The 23,378-nt window shown below is 39.2% G+C and overlaps 1 protein-coding gene and 2 pseudogenes across 1 annotated transcript in view; 2 read left to right on the forward strand and 1 right to left on the reverse strand.

Moving 5' to 3' along the window:
* Nucleotides 1–2,010: 2,010 nt before the first annotated feature.
* Nucleotides 2,011–7,841, reverse strand: LOC102419636 (annotated as a pseudogene).
* Nucleotides 5,189–23,378, forward strand: part of LOC102418072 (phenylalanine--tRNA ligase, mitochondrial) — a 159,093-nt gene continuing 140,903 nt past the window's right edge. Inside the window, exon 1 of the mRNA XM_023763030.1 lies at nt 5,189–5,255. The gene's annotated coding sequence lies outside the window, so the exon portion shown is untranslated. The remainder of the gene's footprint in view (nt 5,256–23,378) is intronic.
* Nucleotides 15,813–16,422, forward strand: LOC102419950 (annotated as a pseudogene).

The raw sequence follows: 23,378 nt of genomic DNA on the forward strand, positions 1-23,378 counted from the left end.
ACCTCCTGGTTCATAGCTCGATGCTCAACCACCGATCCACACCAGCTGGACAAAACTTTGATGATTTTTAAATCTTTAAACCCTAGTGGAGGAGAATCTCTTACTTAATAATATCATAGATATTCACTTTTATTTAAAGAACCTTGGTAGAAGATGAATTAGAAACTTACTGTGTTGTTTTTTCCTTCTACCAGAGGGTTCGCTCAAATTATATTCTTGTCATTGGCATTTTGGAGCTTGAGGACAACAGAACTATTGCAACATGAATTTTTAGAACCAATTTTGACCACAGTGAAGTTACTGTGAAGGCTGAAGGTCAAGAGTATGATTGATTGGGTGATTAGAATTCCTTTTAAAACAAATTAGAGGTGGTAGGTTTGCCAGTGGCGAAAAGTATTACAAGGAAGTGAATCTCATCAGCATATAAAACTCAGATCATCAAGAAGTGTTTCATATTTAACATATAAATGTGCACGTGCACACACAGGAGTGACCTGCATAGGAATTTGTGACATTTTGCAATGTAGTATCTAGCCTGATTTTTCTGTTAAATAACATAATATACAGGCACTAGATTGAGTATATATTTGATTTTTAATATAGGGACTGGTACCTTAAGTATTGAAAACAGTTATCAATTCACTTTATCTACTTTTTATATTTGTTCTTTTATGTGGGGTCTTCTAGGTGACTGGATTTATGATCAGGCATTTGTGTTTGGGATCCTCTATTAGGAGACAGAAGGGACAGGAAGTAAGTAAAGACCAATGTTTAGGAAGGTAAGGGACAAAGAATGGAGAAGGTTATGTCGTGTGTGTATGTGTGTGGGCAGGGTGTCTGTTGTCTTGGAGAGTAAGGTGAGGTGGTAGTCTCTGGGGAATTAATATTTCTCAGGAACCTAATACATGTCAGACATGCACTTTCATGTACCAGTATATTATATCCTTACAATGATGTTGGCATGGTAGATATAGAAATTATTTGTACTTTCAAAGGAAAAATTGAAAGGAAGTTAAGAAGATGTTAAAAAAGAACTTCTAAAAGTAAAAGAAAAATAGTGATGATGATGATTGTTAGAGATGGACATTATTACTTTAGTGGTAGCTCTTACGGTATTTTTATTCTAATTTTTTGGGGGGATGGAAGGTAGAGTATTAGATAGAGTCAGAAAAGTTCAAGTTGGTTATCAAGTTGGCTACATCCAAGCTAGTTGAGCTCTGTACTTTTGGGTATGCTTGGAAATTTTTATAAAAGGTTTTTAAAAAATGATCAAAGAAGTAAAATAGTCTTAGTTGTGATAAAAAGTGAAAGAGTATTTATGAATGAGCAGGGGGACTTCCTTCAGACCTATATGATAGATTAGTCTGTGAACCCATTTTTGAGGCAAAATTATTAAGAAACCATTTAGCAAATAAAGGCAATAAAATCGCTGTTTTAAAAAAATGTGGTAATTTCAGCTCAATGTGCGAAGACTCTGCAAAAATTAGGTAGTTTCTTCATCTTTACGCAATTGCAGTGGAATTTCTGTCCCAATGAAGGAGCATTTATACTAGAAGGAAGCCAAGGACTAGAAGGAACTACAAAGGCAGGAAAATAAGATACTAGCTAATGTTTTGGGGAGGTTACTCTGTGCTGGGCACTCTCACATAAGAACTATTTAACCCTTACAACAACTCTACGAGGTAGGGACTGTTATTATTTATTTTTATTTTGTAAAGTGTACAAGACATAAAAGTTACTTTCTTAAACATATTTATGTGTGTAATTCAGTGGCATTAACTATATTTACTTTGTTGTGTAAAGTATCACTACCATTCATTTAAAAACGTTCCCCCACTAAAACTCTGTGTTCATTAAACACTAACTCCCCATTCCTTCCTCCTCCAGCCCTTGGCAACCACCATTCTATTTTGTGTCTGTATGAATTTGACTACTTTAAGTACCTCATATGAGTGGAATCATACAGTGTTTGGCCTTCTGAGACTGGCTTATTTCACTGCAATAATGTCCTTAAGATTCATCTATGTTGTAGTACGTGTCAAAATTTCCGACCTTTTTAAGAATGAATAATATTCTATTGTATGCATATACCACAATTTATTCATTTATATGTCAGTGGGCACTGGTTGTGTTTCCCTTTTGGCAATTGGGAATACATATTTTGCTATGCACTTTCATGTATATTACATCCTTACATTATGCTTTATAAATATAGTTGAGTTCCTGATTTCAATTCTTTTGGGTATATGTAGTATATGCTAATTCTATGCTTAATATTTTTAGGAACTGCCATACTGTTTTCTACAGTGGCTGCACCATTTTACATTTCCATCAGCAGTGCACCAGGATTCCAATTTCTCCAGGTAGAAGGTAGTTACTACTCTTATTTCAATGTTACAGAGAAGGAAAAGAGGTTCAGAGAAGTTAAATGAGCTCACATAACTACCATGTGCAGATATGAATTTGAACCCTATAGTCTGACTCTAGAACAGTGATGGCGAACCTTTTGAGCTCGGTGTGTCAGCATTTTGATAAACCCTAACTTAACTCTGGTGCCGTGTCACATATAGAAATTTTTTGATATTTGCAACCATAGTAAAACAAAGATTTATATTTTTGATATTTATTTTATATATTTAAATGTCATTTAACAAAGAAAAATCAACCAAAAAAAATGAGTTCGCGTGTCACCTCTGACACGCATGTCATAGGTTCGCCATCACTGCTCTAGAACCTTTGATATACAGGTGTTAAGATGAAGCACAGGGACACGATTAAGAGCACTATGCCTAATACAGTGTTGGAACTTGGATTCAAATCCAGGCAGCCTGCCTTCAGAGTTCATGTAGTCAAGCACTCTTAGATTTAATAATTGGTCTTCCTTTTGTTTGTTTGTTTGTTTGTTTGTTAAAAGTGCTCTTGAAAAAATATGCCATATTTTGTAGAAAGATATTAATTTTGTTTTTCTTTGCTTTTCTAAATTTATCTTTTAAACTCTTCTGTTACTTAAAATGTATTTAAAATGCGTGCAATTTATTTGATTTTAAAAAAAATTTAAATTTCTTGGATAAATTTTGCTTTTAAATGTTTTGAATAAATCCAAATTGATTCTCGTGGAGTTTATAATACATTTGCTACCTACCCCTGCCAGAGTTTCAAGTAAAAGCAAGCAAAACTATCTTTCACTGGTAAACATTGAGGACTTTTAAAAAAATATTCAATAAAGTATATTTACCAGCTTTATCAACAGAGGAGCAATAGCTAGGAAATGTACCTATTCCTTTAATCCCTGTGTGTATTTTGCTAAAAGGGTATGTATTCTCTCTCAAAGACTGGGCATCAGGTGGCTTTGTGGCATTCTGAAAATAGTGCTATCTCTGGGCAATGCTGGTTCGGCTGAGCCCATGTGTCAGTTCATGTTGCAATTTGTCTCTAGCGCTTCTTACATTTTTCCAGGGAGGTGCCACTGAAAGTACAGATTGAGGGGCCTCCTTGACCCCGCTCATCTGGGCAGGCCATGTGGGTCAGTGACCTCTTCTAAGCTGCATTTTAAGAGGGGCTTCTGGGTGTTCATGCGCCCTAGCTCCTTTCCCAGTGTTGAGGAGAATAGCTCATATAGCACACTATCATAGCTGGATGTTAGTTATAGACAAAGACTCCTGATCCTAGCATATCAAGGGCCCACAATTATGCTAAGATGAACTCTGATTTGCAAGGTATCTTGAGAATAATCTCTAATTTAGTGGTTTCCAACCTTGGATGTACACTGAAATCTACCTGGGGAGCTTGAAAAAGGCCCACCTCCAGAGATTCTGATGTAACTGATGGTATGTGCCCTGGATATTGGGATTTTTTAAAAGCTTCACAGATAATTCTGATGTTCATGGTGTCAAGGTATAGGATCATTGCTCCAAATTCTCGTGAGTGCCTTGTTCTTTGGGCTCTTGAGATTTTTGCCATTACAAAGATACAGAAATGTCTGTTCTCGGCATGTCCTTATTAGTGGGATTGCTGGAATATATTCCTCAAATACCAAGGGAATTTCTTCTATTTTTTTATTTGTGGTATAAAATTATTTTCATATCCTTATGGAGTATGCCTAAATACTCATGTAATTTAGTGCTGGTTGCTGTAGAGCACAGAGCTCATTTACTTTGTAGAGCCTTGAATTTAGAGATACAGGAAAGACAACTATTTGCTCCTAGGTTTCAATGAAAACTCCAGGTCACTCTCTGATTTCTAACGGTAGTTTCATTTTATAGACTGGAGACTGATGATGTTTGAGCTGCAATTTCTGTAGTTCCTGAAGGCTTCTTGTTTATACCCTCACCACCTCTAGCACTTGCCCTCTTATGCATTTAAATACTTGGCCATATCATTGCTCCAGGAAATCTGGCTGTATCTTTGAGTAAACCATAGTCAATGTGAGGATTCTTTGGTTTAGAGGAATGATTTGTCTTAGCCTCTCCTGGGCCGTGGGAGTTTGTTTAAAAAGACAGTTATGGGTCTGGCATTGTCTTCCCTGTGTTGGACTGTGGCTTTAAGATTATTTGGTGTAAAGTTCATCATAGTTTAGAGATGAGATTTGGAGTTTAGGGAAACAAATATTCTTGCTTTGATTTTGTTTTTAAAATGAGTGTTTAGGTGTAAAAATTTTAAAACTTTGTCCTTGTTTGTTGTACAGGTTTCCACCATGATCCTGTTATCTGAAAGTAGGGTGTTCCATGAAACCTTTCATATGCCAAAATGGTGTAAAGCAAAGAAGCAATTACCATTAATTTATGTGGAAAAGTTTTGAGTATTTTCCAGGTTGGCCACAGAGCTGATACAGCATGTAGGGTTAAGTAGCCCCAAGTTTAAATCAATTTCCATCTGATGATTAATGTTTGTTAGGATCGAACACTCTTCCTGATTTGCATCCTTCATCCCAGAGTCAGCCCAGAAGATGCCAGCCCTGCTCTCACTTTGCCTCCTGTTTCTTAGACACACATGTGTGTAGCAACACCAGACACACTCCTGTCTTCACCAGAAGTGAAAGGTGGTTTCTGCTTTCTTCCCCAGATCTTTATGAGTATTGCATTTCTTGCCACAGACATTTCTCATTGCTACAATGTGAAAATCTGAGCTCATTTATTTTAAATAAGTTATCTTATAGCCCCGTGTGACCCTATATAAATCTCTTAAACAGATAACTAAGCTGACAGCATGTGTGGTGAGCCCGGAGAATTCTCTGCCTCAGGATGCTCGTAAAGGAGGTAATTGACTGGGGTTAGCAGATGGGCACTGCTCATTTTTTGGCAATCATTGACATTGACAAGTATGCGGCACCTCCCGGGGGCTCTTCATGAAGCTGTTCTGTGCACAGGGTCCCAGCACCCCCATGCAATCCTCCTTGGGTCAGGTGGCAGGCTGTGCTGTCCTCTTGATCCTTATGATCAAAGGCTTGCATTCCATTTTTTTAAAAAAGGTTATTTTTTAGTAATATAAGTATCAATACTTTATTACAAAAAGATAAGAAATAGGAAGAGAAAAACACCCCCATTCACTATCCTAAAACAAAGATTATCAGGTTTTAAACTTTTCTCCAATGATTTTTACATAGTTGTACCTGTTGTTTTATATTTGTATTTTCCCTTATTGCTACATAATCTCCATCATTACCATTTTATTTTTTTATTCATTCAATATTTATTGAGGGCTTGCTATATGAATAAAGCAAAAATTAAACAAAATAATACTATATGCTTTCTGTATCAAAACAACACTGTCAGTAATAAATATAAAAGACAAAAAAAAAGCAAATTGAATTTATTTTGGATGACTGCAACAAAACACACCGGTAAAAGACTCTTTACTTCTATTTCTGCAGATTCCACCCAGTTTTCAATTATTTCGATACATTGTCTCTTAGCTGGTGGTTCTTCACTTATAACAATTTCTTCAGCAATGTCCGTTGCTGGTACTGTTAATACTTGCTGTCCATCTGGCATGGTCACAGTGATGGGCTGGCCTATTCCACTGGTTGGAATGGAGTGCAAATTTCCAAGCTGGATTCCATCCGTTACTATTGTGATGACTTGTTGACCCCCTGAACTAACTACTTGCTGAATTGCACCATCCACTGATTCTGCAGTAACTACTTCCTCCGTAGCCACTACTGGAGTTTCTGAAGAATTGGACAAGGGAGCATATGCTTCAGCTAAGGCAGCTAATGTAGCTAATACTGATGAGAGGAGTTTCCAAACTGAACAGCGAACACACCTGTTTCATCTGTTAGGTTCACCACCCCTCCAGGTCCAATGATAAACGTGTTGCAGCATGTGTTGTCACAGTGTCAGGTTTGTGTTGATTTGATTCTGCATTGCAATCTGTAATATCTCTGCTAAATCTTCATTCCCATTGTCTACTGAAATATCAAATGCAGTTTTACAAAATTTACTCAGCATGTGTACATCAGCACCATATTTGTTTAAAAGCTCCACCACATCTTGATGGTTGTGTTCTGTGGCTCAATGTAGAACTGTCATCTTTAACATGTTCTTAGCACTGACATCAGCACCATGCTGAAGCAAAACCTCTACTATGCTGGCATGGCCCTCAGAAGCTGACATATGTAAGGGCATTCGGTCCACTTTGGTTCTGGCATCCCTACTTACACCAGCTCGAAGTAGTACTTCTGTGGTGGAATAATGCCCATAATGTGCTGCCAGATGAAGTGGAGAAGTTCCCAGCCAGTCTAGTAAAATCCATTTGCCATCAAAATACGAACTTCATCATCTTGATCTGCTTGTGCCGCTTCTAAAAGCTTCTTTCCCAAATCTACCAGGAATATCTGGAAAAGCTTTGGGAGCCGCGGGAAGGGAGCCGATCCAAGGCGCTCGGTACTGGCCGAGCTGACGCGGCCCAGCTACACACACAGCGCTTCAGCTGCACAGGGCGCTATTTTCCGAAAATGCCGCGTCTGGTCGGCACCCAAAATCCCCACGGAAAAGTCCCCCGTGTGCGTGTGCGAGTGGTCCGCCTCCCAGCAGCCCCCATCATTACCATTTTAATGGTTATATAACATTCTGTTGTGATGCTATCATTATTTACCTCTGTTGTTGACATGTACATTGCTACCAACTTTTCACAATTATAAATAATATTGGGAAGCATATCTTTGTGCATGTAGCTATTTCCATATATTGAATTAGTTTCTTATGACAGATTCCCAGGTGTGGCATTACCAGGTCAAAGAGTATGAAAAATTTTATGGCTTCTAAAACATATTGCCAGATTGCTTTCCAGAGAAGTGAAACCAATTTATAATGCTCTCATTAAGTAAGTCATTGTTTTGCAGATGGCCAGCTAGGGTTAGGGATGCAGACTCTCACAGTAAGAGCGGTCCAGAAGGGGTGTATGTGTGTTTGCAAATTGGCTTGTTCATATGTGTATTGATTTAAACCTCAATGATACTCTGCAATATTCTTGCTAATAGGAATATACAAGGTATCTAATGCCAATAGTCATCCATTTCAGTGTTTCATATAGCAGTGTGATAGAAATGAAATGAAACAAGTTCTATATACTATTTCCCTGGAATTTGAAATTTTTAAAAGTTGGGAAACATGAATTTATGAGAGCATTCAGCCATTGTGACCAAGTTCTTAGTGACCTTCTACTTCTCATGAATACCTAATGTTTTGGAGAGGGATGGGGAAGGAGGAGGTTGATAGAACAGGCAGGCTGGAAGCACTGGAAAGAAAACCTGGGCCTCTGCTCAGCATGCCTAACCTCTGCAGCAAAAATAATCTTACCTGCTGAATGGAGTGCTTGTGTTGAGAAGGATTTTGAGGTCCCATCTAGGCTCAGTGGGAACAGTACTGATTAATTAGCAATTTTCATCAATTTTTTAATATAGCCCATTGGATTGTAATATGTCAAGTACTTTAAAGTAGGGATTGTACCTTTTATTTTATTTATTTATTTATTATTATTTATTTATTTATTTATTTTTTTTATTCAGAGAGGAAGGGAGAGGGATAGAGAGTTAGAAACATCGATGAGAGAGAAACATCGACCAGCTGCCTCCTGCACACCTCCTACTGGGGATGTGCCCGCAACCAAGATACATGCCCTTGACCGGAATCGAACCTGGGACCTTTCAGTCCGCAGGCCGACGCTCTATCCACCGAGCCAAACCGGTTTGGCATATGTCAAGTACTTTAAAGTAGGGACTGTACCTTTTATTTTATTTATTTATTTATTATTTTAAAATAATTTTTGTATCTGTCTAAAGTGGTTGGCACATTGTTTTGTGTGTTATGTAAATGGTGGTTTTGTGTCTTCTGAAGGAAGGAATGAATGAATGAGGAAAAGTCATACTTTATCCTCCTGGTCCCAGGAGTTCTATCAAAGCCCTGTGGGTAAATAATAGGATCCCACAATTCTTGTGCTCATGTGTAAAACCTAAAGCAGGCTTCACAGGGGTAAAAAAAAAAAAAGAGGAAATTTCACCTGAGAAATTTAGAAGAGGTAATGCCAGAAAAGACCCTTGACTCATATACATTACCTCCCAGATCATCTAATGCAGTGGTTCTCAACCTTCTGGCCCTTTAAATACAGTTCCTTATGTTGTGACTCCCAACCATAAAATTATTTTCGTTGCTACTTTATAACTGTAATTTTGCTACTGTTATGAATCGTAATGTAAATATCTGATATGCAGGATGGTCTTAGGCGACCCCTGTGAAAGGGTCGTTCGACCCCCAAAGGTGTCGCGACCCACAGGTTGAGAACCACTGATCTAATGGGATATTCTTTTTTGACAAATGAAGAAACTGAGCCCATTAAGAGTGTCTTCCCTAAGGTTACACAGGTAGTGGCTGATGATTGGGAACTCAGATCTGGGTCTCTAGGTTACTGACCTAGTGTTCTTTCCACTACACTTTGTTGGGAGAATTTGGGGCACTTGTTTTGCTGCTCCCATCCCCCATGCCCTCAACAGATGTATATATTTGGAGTGTTGTTGTTTTTTAATATATGCCCACATTTTCCCTCTCGTAGATACATAGAAATGTTTAGAGATTGTGACCTTGATGCAATGGTCAGACTGGAGTCCAGCACAATGAAAGCCTAGACATTTGTACTGAGTGCAAAGAGATAGTGCAGGATCAAGATTCAATTCCATACATAGTTATAGCTCTGTGTTTGAATATAAATGTGTGTGTGTGTGTGTGTGTGTGTGTTTAACTTCAAAGGAATAATGTTCATTGTTAGCTATGGTATGATTTGAGTGTGTATTTGCCATAATCATGATCCTAGTAAAACTCTCATTATGACCCATATGCACAGAGTTGAGATTTTGCAGGTAGACTTCTTGCTACTGTTTGCCACACTTAGTTCACATTAAAATTTAGTTATCTATGATAGCTCCATTTCTGGAGCAGGTCCTCTATCTAAATTCTTTTAAATAGTTAGAGGAAGATTAACGGTTCTTCCCGATTTTTGTTTCTTAAAAATAACCAGCTTTAAATAATCAGTATCCTAAAGAGGACTATTTTGTGGTGGCAAACTCTGCTCCTCCTCATGAATTTACCTGCTGTAGATTTGTTTTGGGGTAAAGTTAGTTTAAATAACTTTCCATACATCATAGGATCTTCTGAATATTTATGGGTTTATGCAGTACACATATATTTATCCACAATCCCCAATTTAGGTACATAAAGCTCTTTGACTTTTAATGAGCTTTTTAGATGTGTGCAATGTCTGAAACTTGTGGATAATTAGAAACAAGCAAATAACTTGGGACCATCTTTTGGAAGCAATTTAGATTATGAATGAAGCTGTAATCCTTCTGAATGCTCCTTTAATTCAAAAGGATGGCAGTTTCATTCATAGCACTCATTTTCCCCCCAGAAATTAAAGTAAAAAAATTTCAGTAAGAATTTCTTCTGGGCTTTACTTACTATTAATCTGTAATAAGTCTCACAGCTTATTTTTGTGTAGTTTTTGTGTGTGTTTCAGAAGAAGTAGACTGGGAATTGTCTTTATTATCCGAGGACTTACTGCTTGACATTTGAGGACAATATTGCCAGCCTAGAAATACATTAACAGTGGTACAGAATATTTGAGTAAGACAGCAGGAAGAACCAAGGGAATATCAAAACTTAAAGATTTAGCTCATTTCTATAGCTGCTGGAATGTGCTCATTGAAGAGGGTTTTAAAAAGTAGGGTTATTCCCAGGATGTGTTACAAAGTATGAGGCTTTTTCTTCTAGGCTGTTATTTCTTAAAGAACCATCTCTTATACCACAGTGCCAACTATTGATTTATCAGTTTTAAGGTGTCTAACCTGGACTCGAATATAAATTTGAGTGCCTGACATGTGCAAGTGCTGTAAGTGTTGGAGACCAGTGTTGAACAAGGAAGACACAGCCCTTTTTAAGGAGCTTCTGCCTTGTGCTTCCTGTTGGGGATGTGTGGTCACCAAGGAGGACATGTCCCTGCTGCCAGAGAACTTGGTATTTAAATGGGGCTACCATTAGGTCGGTAGGCAGACCTTGTATTCATTGGCATATTAGGGGAAGTACAAGTTGCCAGAGAGTGCTATAGGCATGGCCTCTAATCCAGATTTGGGGATTCAGGGTGGGAAAGTGTGTGTGTGTGTGTGTGTGTGTGTGTGTGTGTTTAAGGTATTGAGAGTGCAAAGCAGATTTATCAGCAAAATACAAACTAACAACCCCCAAAACAATCCTCAGCATTATCTATATGGATAATGGTTTATTAAAGGGTCACCTAACATGTTGGGAGTTCATCCTCCTCTTGTCTGGGAACTATAATGCTAGACAAATCCCTTGACTGGAATATGCCACAAAGTCCTTCATCCAGGTCCCAGATTGCCTGTTTGCTGAGCAGTGTGAGCAGGATTTGACATTTTTAGCTGTGCTGAAAAGAAATTGCCATCAGCCAGTGCTGGTTACCCAGTTACTTCCTAAATTATTGGTAGTACTATAGTTAGCTTTTTGTGACTAACTGATATGAATGTGCCAGGGCATTGGGAATTATAAAGCTTCTCAGATTTCAAGGTGTAACAAAATTTGGGAACCTCCAATAAATTTATGAAGACGTTATAATTATGCTGAGGCATATGGATTTTATCCATAGAAACATTTTTGGTATTGGGGAGCCACTGAAGGATTTTTAACAGTAGAGTGACTTGATTAGACTTATAGATTTGGAAGATCTTGCTGGTTGGGAGAAAATGGATTGGGAGGCTAAGATTGGAGGCAGTGAAACAGTTAAGGGGCCTCTGTAGATAAAGGTGGCCTGATGGAAGGAAGGAGTTGGTAATGAAAAGAGGTAGATGTGTGGTAGGCAGTTAGACATGAGCAGGGCAAGGACTATAGGCCAATTACAGAAGTTCACCAGTGCAGAATGTCCAGATACCTAGCAATGGAAAGAACTGGTAGAGCAAGTATTAGAGATAAGTATTTTTAACCAGAACTTCACCTGCAAGACCCACCTCTGCATCCTAGAATGCCTCCAGTCACAGGTCAGATTCTCTTGACTGTTTCTCCCCTGGCATGTGGTAGACCCCCCCCCCCCACCCCCACTTTAGAGGAGACCAAGGGTGCTGGAGGAAAGCCCCATCTAACTTCCATACAAGGACAGAAGACACCTGGCAGATCCCAATAGGTCAGTTTGAAGAAGAAAATAGTTACACCTCCTGCCCCCTGCAAGGTGTTAAAAGGAGCCCTAGCCCATTTTTCAGGGCAGCTCTTTGAGCCACCAGCTCCAAATTTCTCTTTGATGTACTCTCTGTTCAAGTGTGTTTTCTCTTTGCTTGCTTGATAAATCTTCTCTAGTGAGTTTGAGTCTTGGCTCTTAATTTTTTTCTTATCCAGAACTCAAGTACTGAGGTTGTGAGACCCAGGTCTGGTCTGACCCAACTGGTCAGATACCTGGTGCAGTTCCCGCCGCCTACAACATATGGATCCCTGAGATACTGACCAGATGAATTTAAAAGAACTTGTAAAGGATGCAGTGGGTTGGAGGACAGTGACCAGCTGGACTGGGTGAATGGGAGCAGGGAGAGGAGGGATCACATGGGGGAAAGGTGGGTTGTTTCTGGTTTTCAGCAGGGATCACCAGCTTTGATGGTTTCTCCTTCCAAAAAGTCTGATTTCTCCTCAGGTAGAGTTTATATCTTGTTCTTCCTCAGTTTGATTGGCTGTTTTTTCTCTAAGGATTAATCATCTTATATATTTCATTCTCATAAGAGATCTACTGAAGGGGGATTCTCCCAGACTTGTGCTCCATGGAAGTCCTGGCAGCATCTAAAGAGCTTCACCTTCCTTTTGTCAAGAAGGATGGCTAGTTGGGGAAATATAGTTTTCATATAATTGAATTGAGAATTTATATTACTTTTATATGAAATTTCTGTGGAGAAATTGTGAGGCAAATTTTATATAGCAATCTGGAGTTTTTTGAGAAAAAAATACAATCTATATAACAAAAGTTAAGTTGTGCTCTATTTTAAGAAAATCCAATATATAACAATTTTAAATGAAAAGCAGGTAAATTTGGGATGGAGGTAATTGGATGATGATTTTGCTAATGAATTCTTGGCTTTGTGAAAAGATGTACTTTAGGAATCGTTTGTAATACAAGGTTTCTGTGTTTATTTAAATGACTTGGCTTTCAGGAATGATATTTTTGGAATAAGGAACACTCTACCTGGGTATTATATAATCTTGGACAAGCATTAGTAATGATTAAGACCCCTCAGATAATGCTAGTAAGACAAGTAGAATCTTTTACATATGTGCTGTCTGACCATTCCCCATTACTGTAGGTTTTGTAGAAGTTGTCCCATCTGTTTCCTTGCATGCTGTGCCTGCATAATGAAATCAAGCCCTAGTGAAATTTTGGTCTCTTGATATGAATATGGTTCTAGTATGTAATGAAATTCAGTCTAATTTAGGTAAATGAGTAAGTTTTGAAGCCCAAAATCATAGAGGTAGATTGGAAGTTCATTTGATGGTGAGATAAAGGAGCAAAGAGAAATTATTAAAATACAAGTTGAAAAAGAAAACCAACTCACAATCTGAAAAATAGTTAGACCTTAACATTAAATATTTGCAGGGAAGTATTATCTCTTCCTTATCTTTCAAAGAAAGAATAATATACCAGCAATAAAACCTGTATTTCCCAAAGCATCAATATCTACTGTTGGCAGTATATTATTTTGAAAAGAATTTGCTTTATTTCTAAAGAGTAGATTGATTTTTGGAGAAGAGGGGAACAGAAGGTACCAGAATGCCTAACACATTTGTGCTAAGCTGGTTATCAGTGCATGTGCAGAGGTAAATGACCATAATAAAAGACCACATAGGAGACTGCTTTATTTAAATGACGTAGTTTCCCTCCTGCCACCTTGCATGGCATCAACAAATGAGTTGTGGATAAGAAGTAAAGCAGCATATACTGTTGGTGCTCACTCTGTCTTCTTATTAGGGCCTCATTATGGAGAGGGATGCTGGTGGTTATCCAGATGCTTAATTGGCAGTCTTACCTGACTAATGGAGCCATATTCATGTTGGCTGACATCTGATTTTAGAAATTACTTATAAGAAAAGACCATTGTAATCAAAATAGCTTGAGAGATTTTTAAATATCAGAAGTACAGCTCAAGATTCATCTAGGGTGAGTGGCACTATAGGATGGATTAGCTACTTCTCCAAACACTTGTCTGTGCTGAGTGTATTTTTCCTGTGTGTAAATTGTACTCTCAGATAGCATGCTATAAGCAAAACAGTTTAATTAAACATAGATTTTTGAAGGTTTGAATATTATGAATAAGATTGTAAAACCATCAAAACAATACATTATTTTTTAAAAATTTAATAGGCCATCATGTAAAGAGCTTGGAAGTTTACACTCTTGTCTTCACAATAAGAAAATAAGCTCAACAAATTGATAATCAACAATTCTTCCTATATGCATGAGAACTGAGGTCACCAGGTAAATTGCTGTACCTTGAAATGGAGAGAGAAGGGATTCCAAGAATCACAGTTTACCAGAAGCAAAAGTCTAGGAGCAGAATCCCCCTTTCCCTGCCCGAATACATACCACCAGGACTGGTAGGAACAGTTAAATTGTAATAGGTAAGTTGCTGGAGACTTGGTGTGCACAAGCTTGAGAGTTAAAAACTCCCAGGGCCCAGTATTGGAGGGCATGGAGAGGCTCTATGCTTTCATGAATCTTACTTTCAGGAGTCCCACCAGAGACTCAGAAAAATCCTCTCCTTTTTCTGTCAGTGGGAGGGGGAAAGTAACCATTTCAAAATGTATCCAAAACATTGTTCTCCTTAATAAAAGCCAGCCCTTAAATTAATTTACCAAAGCTTAACAGACTTGGGGTTCATCAGAATCTAACTGACTTGGGATGAGAAATACATAATTCAGCTCCCTTTAGACTTTTGGTCTCACCTAAGGGGGGAAAGAAAGCCAACACTTGTGAGAGTTACAGGCCAGTGGCCCAGGCTCACTAAAACACCGAGACCTAATCATAGCACAGTAGAGGGCTTCCCCTCCCCTAAACTTTACCACCACATGAGTCAGGCTCCTGGATAATGACAAGGGATTACAGCTAAAAGAACTGCAAGGTTTAGACCCTATTAAAAGGAAAGTCAAATGCAACAGGGAAGGCATAAACAAAGATATTAGAGGAAATTTTAGCTTCTGATATCCACAGCAGACAGCAAACACAGCCTAATTCCTAGCCAAATAAACATAAAACCTCACACTAAAGGCTTACTTACGTTCCTTTTACACAATACATCATGTCTGGCTTTCAACAACAAAAATTATAAGGCATGCTAAAAGGCAAAACAATTTCAAGTGACAGATGAAGCATCCGAACCAGAGTCAGATATGGTAGAGATTTTTGAATTAGACCAGGCATTTAAAATAAATATGGTTAATGTGCTAAAGGCTGTAATGTCAAAGGTGAACAAAATAAAAAAAATAGTTGGGTTCAAGCAGAGGGATGAAAACTTTGGAAAGAATAAAAAGTTAATGCTAGAAATAAAAAACACTGTAACAGAAGTGAAGAATGCTTTTTGTCTCATCAGTAATCTGGACTGGGCCAAGGAAACAGTTTCTGAGCTGGCAGATAGGTCATTAGAAACTTCCCAAACTGAAAAGTAAAGGGGAAAAAAAATGACAAAACTAGAACAAAATAAGAACTGTAAGACAGTTACAAAAGATGTAATATACAGGTAAATGGGAATACTAAAAGGAGAAGAAACAGAAAAAGGGAAAGAAGAAATGTTTGAAGTAGTAATGGCTGAGAAGTTTGATGTGACAACATCAAAGCACAAATCCAGGTAGCTCAGAGAACATTATGTAGGCAAATTTCAAAACATCTACACATAGATATATGAAATTAAACCTCTAGAAAAGCAAAGAGAAAGAGAACAACTTGAAGAAAGCCAGAGGAAATAAACACCTTACCTTTAAAAGCACAAGAATAAAAAAATCAGATTTTTTTTTAAGAAACTACATAAGCAAGGAAAAGCAACAACAAAAACAATCAACCTAGAATTTTGTATTTAGCAAAATTATCCTTCAAAAGTGAAGGACAAATAAAGGCTTTCTCAGACTAACAAAAATTGAGGGAACTTGTTACCAGTAGATCAGCCTGGCAAGAAATGTTTAAAAAGAAGTTCTTCAGGGAGAAGGGAAATGATATAGGCCAGGAACTTGGATCCATATAAAGAAATGAAGAGGTTTCTTCTCCTCTGTGGGTTGTGGTTTCTTCTGTGGTTCATGAAGATACAGCTCAAACTGATGGAAATTAACCCCAGGTGCTGAACAAAGTGCCAGCCCATTTGGGGGCTGCTGGCCAGTGGTGCTTTGTGGACGTTCTGGGGCTGGAAGAGGAGGCCTAGCATGAGAACTTCAGGAAAAAACAGACTGAAGAACTGAAGGGACAGTAAGTCAGTCCTAAAGTGTACTTTATGAAGTAGACCATTGGGAGTTCCTGTGGTACCATCAGACTTAGACACACAGTAATGAAGACAAACTGGAATTTGAGAATGGGTCAGTCCTGAAAGATTTTGTCAGAAATGGAGAAGTTACCCCCTGAAGACAGAGCAAAATGCTTGGAAAAGAATGAGGCCATTCAGGCAGCCCATGAAGCCTGGTGCAGGAAGGCCAGTGTTGGGTAGATGAAAAAGTGAACTTTCATTTTATTCTGTATAACAACATGGATGGCAACCTCTAGGAACTTGATGGACAAATGCCATTTCTGGTGAACCATGGCACCAATGCAGAGGCCTCGCTGCTGCAGGACGCAGCCAAGATCTACTGAGAAATCACAGAGTGTGAGCAAGGAGAAGTCCACTTTTCTGCTGGGGCCCTCTGCAAGACCGCCTAATGCTCTATTAGTCCCTCTCCGCCCCCCATCTTCCCTTCACCATCAAAATATATCCCTACCAATGCATTCTAGAATGCTTCAGTACTTGTAGAAAATAGCTGTTCTCCTTTGGTTCTGTAGCTATTCTCACCTCAAACCACACCCAAGTGCTAGCAGAGCTCAGCTGTCGATGAAGTAAAGTTTATTGTAAGCTTCAGATGGCGAAACATTTTCCCCATTGTATGCCTTGTACCTCAATATTTAATTTTTTAAATGGCTACTTTCGTTTGTGTCTATAAGTTAAGGCCTTGGATGTAGTTTAAATGGTTTGTTCTTTAAAGGAATAAAACTTTTCTGCTGATAAGGGAAAAAAGGAAAGAAGAGTGTTAGAGAATAAATGGATTTCTGGATTTTTCCCCGTGAGGTATTGGTGCCATGCCAAGCATGCAGCACCTGTGCTCCAACCTATTACAGACACAGAGTATGATGGCTTGCCTGTTGGTTTAAAAAAAAAGAAAGAGTAGCTTTTCTCAACCTGCAACTGCAACCTGTACATTTAAAGATAACTGAAATGAACCTAGTGAGTTCTCTGGCCCATGGAAGAGAGGAATCTCCTTCAAAGACTCTGGGCAAAACTGCAAATAAGAAATGAAAATCTGATGAAAGCCATCTCTCCTTGAGTTCATAGGTGTTAATAATGCACCTTACTATATGTTATACAGCAGAACATTTTTGTTATAGTATCACTCGCCCAGTTAACTTTGGCATCATTTTGAGACAGAGCTGAAAGAAAAAGGAATTGGTTATAATGTGTAGAATTATGAGCTCTTTAAAAGCAAAAAAATTATTATAGTTTTTCAAACTAGAAATGAAAAGGCCACTGAGGCATCCTCTATGTTTTAAATTTTAATAAGGTAAATATAAATTGCTATCACGCACATAAATAAAAAAGTTTTTCCAAGTATTTCTCTTCTCCTAAAATAATAATAAAGTGTTCTTGAAACGAAAAAGTGAGAAAAAACCCCAGCCATGATTGGTGTACTGTTTGCTATGACCTCATAAGGAATGGGAATTCCAAGCACCAGTATAAGTCCCTGGCTGAGTCCCCAGTGTTTGGTCCTATTATTGAGGAAGCTTGATTTTTGGTGACTTAAGGGACTTTGACCACAGTTGGCTTTTTGTCTTTCTTATTTGTTATTTTTTCCTTTACTGTTTTTTCTTATTTTTTACTAATTTAAATTTTCTCCTTTTACTTTATTTTGTCCTCATTATTTTAAATTTATTTTCATATTTTTCTTTATTCTATCATTATTATTTTCTTATTTTTTCTGTTTTTCTCATTTTTTATTTTTGAGTAATTTTTTGGCAATTTTATTTTGAGACCTATTTTTTTCCCTTTTCCTATTTTTCAAATTTTTTTCTTTATCTTTTTATCATATAATTTTAAAAATTAGTGTTATTAGTGTAGTTAGCAGGTCACTGTGCTGCTTGGGCCTATGGCCATCTCTACTGAGGAGGAGACCCATATTGACAATTTCTGGCTCCTCAAGACTATTGGCCAGGGCAGCTTCACCAAGTTTTGGCTGGGTAAATTATGACTGGGACAGAGGTCACTGTGAAGGTATTTAACAAGAGCAGTATAGCTTTTCCAGCTTCCACGGACTATTCCTTGAAGTCCAAAGCACATAGACCTTGAATTACCCTAATATTATGAAACTATTTGAGGTGATCTAGACCCAGGAAACACTCTATCTGATCATGGTGTATGCTAGTGGAAGAGAGACCTCCAGGACAATGGCTACATGAATGAGAAAGAGGCTTGTGGCAAATTCCACCAGATAGTATCTGCTGTGTAGTAACGCCACCAGAGGTTATTGTCCACAGAGACCCAAAGCCAGAGAACTTTTTGATGTTGACCTTAATGTCAGTGTTGCAGACTTTGGCTTCAGGAATGAATTCACCATTGTCAGTAAATGGAATACCTTCTGTTGCAGAACCCGACCTACTATACCCTGGGACTCTTCCAGAGCCATAATTACGTTGGACCCTTGGTGGATTTATGGGGCCTTGGAGTTCCTTTTTTTATGATGGTTACCGGATCTCTGCCTTTTGAGGGAGACGAATTCAGAATAAACAATGTTTCTTTCCTCATATCCATAGAGAGTGAAAACCTGCTTAAGAAATTCCCGATGCTCAATCCTAGTGAGAAGTGCATTTTAGAGGAAATCATGAAGGACCCATGGATAAACATGGACCCTGAAAAGAAGCTGAAACCTGACATATAGCCACTCCCTGACTATCAAGACCCTCAGCAGACTGAGTCAATGCTGTGCGTGGGCTACAAGTGAGAAGAGAGCCATGACTCATTAATGGGCTGATGCTTGACGAAGTGATGACCACCTATTGGCTTGAGGGTTGCAAGCACCCCAGCTGGAGGGCTACACTCACCATGAATTCCCTACCTACAACTAATCCCACCAACAATTGCAGTCCTTTCCCATCCTGAGAGATAGTCTAAGGTCTCTGTCAACCCAACTTGTAGAGTATTGCCATTCCCACCTTTACTTTGTTCTCTAACACAGAAAATCAGTGGCATGAGGACCAGGAGTCAGGGTGAAGGCCAGCGGAACAGCAAAGTTATAAATCCCTTATCTGGCCTGGAGACAGACATTACCATCCAAGCACAGCCGTCTACATGGCCCTGTGGTCTCCTCATGTACCCACAATACCGGCAATGGTGGTGAAGCCTCAGGTAGATCTAACTTCCCTCAGTTATATGTGCGTGGCCTGGCCAGCTCAGGACTTTGTTCAGTGGAAGATGGAGTACAAACTGCTATGGGGTCTTTCCATGGGGTTTAAATTAAGAAGCTCTCTGGCACCTTTATCACATTCAAAAGCATATGATCTCACTCATTTATGGAAAATAACGAACAACATAAACTGATGAACAAAAACAGATCAAGACAGAGAAGCATCTTTTAGACCATCAAACCTCAGAGAGAAGGTAGGGGAGGTTGAGGGTAAGGAGGAGAGATCAACCAAAGGACTTGTATGCATGCATATAAGCCTAACCAATGGACACAGACAACGGGGTGAGGGCATGAGTGTGTGTGTATGAGGGGGGGTGTTGGGGGCAATGGGGAGATAAGGGAACATATGTAATAACTTAATAATAAAAAAAAGCATATGACCAGAATAACTGAAGCTTCAGTTTATGGGATTGTCAGGAACCCCTGGGAAATGAGAGGAGGGGTCATCCCTTCACTTGCACCTGATGAAACTTCAGAGACTGGACTGTTTTCCTGGAGCCCCCTTCTTGGCTCCCCTGCCTTGCCCTCTCCACCATCCCCCTCCCTCAGCCCCCACTACTCTTCTCCCTCTTCTGTGTTCATGGGGAGGAGAGATGATTCAATACAAATAAAGAAATAAAAATATTTTAATGGGTAAGCATTTAATATCTTGTTTTCTGAGTTACTTTTAATGATGGATTGTGGGAGGTGATTAATAATTTGAATAATTCAAATGCATATTTGTTTTTTGAGAATATAGGACTGTTATTTCCTTGAACAGATAGTATAACAATGATATTAACACTAACAAATAACAATAGCATTTGTTATTGTCTAGAGACAATCTCTATCATTACAATTTATTTTAGCCAAAATGCCTGTTCAGCATATTGGGAAATGAATGCCAAGGGAAGTTAAGTAGCTTGTTGACATCACAGACCTGGCCATTGGCAGAGCTTGTGTCCTAAGCTGTGCTCTCAACCCCAGTGCTCTGCGACCTCCCTAGCTCAGGACTGTGGCCTCTCGTAACTTGTTTTTTGGTATCTTTTTGAGGTTGGTTATACTGTGTCTCTTAAATGGATAATTAAGTCATATAAGAGATGAGACGACCAACCATGTAATGTATCTCTTTTCAGAGTGTACCACTTTGCAGAGCTCCTTTTGATTTAAAAAAAAATATATATTGCTTGATTAATTTGCGAGAGAGGGAAGAGAGAGAGAGAGAGAGAGAGAGAGAGAGAGAGAGAGATCAATTTGTTGTTCCATTCATTTATGCATTCATTGATTTTGTATGTGCCCTGAGCAGGAAATGAACCTGCATGCTTTACCCATTTTTCTGGGTTGCCTAGAACATAGACACTATTTGAGATGACTTCAAATGCACAAACTCAGTGCTTTCTAGAAGATGTGCTTCAGAACACAAGATGCTTGGATATTAATAAATGCCATGTGATAAATAGGCCACAAAGTCAATTGGGTCAGAAAATACAGATATCCATTGTTGAATCTTTAGAGAGGGTAAAGTCCACTGTTTTCCAGAAGGTTTGGGAAGCTTTCCCATCTGTACATCTTGAGAAACTAGTGTTCAGAGTACACGCTGGGAAATACCATGTCAGTTCCGAAGTGACTTGGATGCTAACTGGCTGGTCTCATGAGTATTATTCTCCCTGACGACATGCTGTTTTCCCAGAGGTCAGCATAGCTAGAGGCAGGCTGGTACGTTAATGGTGGGAATATCCATGAATGGATAGTGAAAGCAGTTGACCAGTTGACTGATCTTCAGTTTAACCCACTGCTCCTCTGTTCTGTACTGGGTATTGTAAGCCCTTAGCTCTCCAAAGTGCCAGCTTTATGCTGTGCTAGAAAGCATTTTCTCCTTCCTTCTCTCATGTCTTTGCATTCTTCTGCCCTTTTAAGGCAATATAGAGACAGGCATGGATATTAAAGTCAAGAGCCATTTTTTGTAGATGGAATAGTGGTTGAGAGAAAGTAAAAATTCTTGATAAGGATAGGAGAGTTTGGGAAATTGATTTTGGTCTCTTAAAAGTTCATCTGTATAGGAAATGTCATAGTTATGGGTGAGCGCTGGTCTTTCATAGAGGATTTGACCTACTCTTGGGTTCCAAAGGGAGGAAAATAGTTTCTTCTGCTCTTGGGTCACCTGTACAAAATGACCATTGCCCCATTATTCCCCTGACATTAGTGTTAATTTCAATAAGTTATATGATTTGTATTTTTCATGGTGTTTGTGTTCTTTTAAAATCCTGTATAAAAAAAGGTCTTAACAGATCATGTAGGATTATGCATTGGGCTTGACGTGTTCTTGACATTTGTAGAAGTCACCTTTAAGGTGGGACTTGGACATGAGCAGAGGGAAGGAAACAGTGTGAGTAGAAATTGAGTGTTGAGGTTCCATGTTCTTATATGTATTTATATTTCCCTCTTATAAGGGATCCCTGGTCTCTGTGTCTTGCAGGAGACAAAGTTAGGACAGTGCAAGGTTGGTGAGGTGAGAGCATTGCATAGAGAGCAAAATTTTATACTAAGCTATGTTATATCTACCTCATCCCCATTAGGTAGTTGTCATCTGTGTTTAGTGTACACTCCAGAATAATTTTTTATCCATATAGGAATCTGTCATATAAATAGCTTAACTTTTGAAAGTCATCCTGTCTCTAAAATAAATTTGGTTGATGCTGGAACCTCCAGCTACCACTTTTCCCTCTTCTTTCTTGCCCTCTAAATCCTTCACACACAATGACTAATCCTTAGAAGTAATTAGAGCTGTGCTATAGAAAGTACTATAGCATTTTCCTGAAATCATTAATACAGTTTAATTAGATACTTACTCTGATGCTTAAAGATGTGAATTATGGCCCTGACTGGTTTGGCTCAGTGGATAGAGCGTCAGCCTGCAGACTGAAAGGTCCCAGGTTCGATTCCAGTCAAGGGCATGTACCTTGGTTGCGGGCACATCCCCAGTAGAGACGTGCAGGAGGCAGTGATCGATGTTTCTCTCTCATTGATGTTTCTGACTTTCTATCCCTCTCCCTTCCTCTCTGTAAAAAATCAATAAAATATATTTTTTAAAAAAAGATGTGAATTATGGCCGCACTGGTGTGGCTCAGTGACTGAGCAGTGACCTATGAACCAGGAGGTCATGGTTCGATTCCTGGTCAGTGCACATGCCGGGATTGCCGCCTTGATCCCCAGTAGGGGGCGTGCTGGAGGCAGCCAATAATGATTCTCATCATTGATGTTTCTCTTCCTCCTTCTCCCTTCCTCTCTGAAATAAATAAAAATATATTTACTCTAGCCAGTTAGACTCAGTGGATAGAGCGTTGGCCTGTGGACTGAGGGTTCCCGGGTTCGATACTGGTCAAGGGCACATGCCCAGGTTGCAGGCTCAATCCCCAGTAGAAGGCATGCAGGAGGCAGTCGATCAATGATTCTCTGTCATCATTGATGTTTCTATCTCACTTTCCCTCTCCCTTCCTCTCTGAAAATCAATAAAAATATTTTAAAAACGACTGGAAGGAACCCTAGTTGTCATCTTTTAAAAAAAGGTTTGAATTATGGTTCAAAAAATATATGATGTGAAGGAAAGTAATTTGTTATTTCCCATCACTCTGTGGGTTGATTGGGCAGTCCTGTTATACATATGTTGGTTGTTATTCATGCAGTTGATTTCAGATGGCAGCTAAGCTGGGCTAGAAGTTGGCTTGTCTCACCTGTCCTGGTGTCTTGGTGCTGGCTGTTGGCTGGGATACTTTGATTCTCCTTTTCATGGCATCTCAGGAAAGTAAATGTCTTACAGTATCTTTGTTTGTTTGTTTGCATATTTATTTACTAGTGGCCCGGCGCATGAAATTCATGTATGGTGGGCGGGGTTCCCTCAGCCCAGCCTGCACCCTCTCCAATCAGGGACCCCTTGGGGGATGGCCAACTGCTGGTTTAGGACCGATCACACAGGGATTGGGCCTGAACCGGCAGTTGGACATCCCTTGCAATCTGGGAACGCTGGCTCCTACTGCTTGCAATCTGGGAACGCTGGCTCCTACTGCCTCTGCCTGCCTGATCGCCCCTAACTGCCCTCCCTTGCCAGCCTGATCTCGCCCCTAACTGCCCTCCCTTGCCAGCCTGATCTTGCCCCCAACTGCTCTCACCTGCAGGCCTGATCTCACCCCC

This window comes from Myotis lucifugus, unplaced genomic scaffold (assembly GCF_000147115.1).
Source record: "Myotis lucifugus unplaced genomic scaffold, Myoluc2.0 scaffold_272, whole genome shotgun sequence".
NCBI classification, from domain to species: Eukaryota; Metazoa; Chordata; class Mammalia; order Chiroptera; family Vespertilionidae; genus Myotis; species Myotis lucifugus.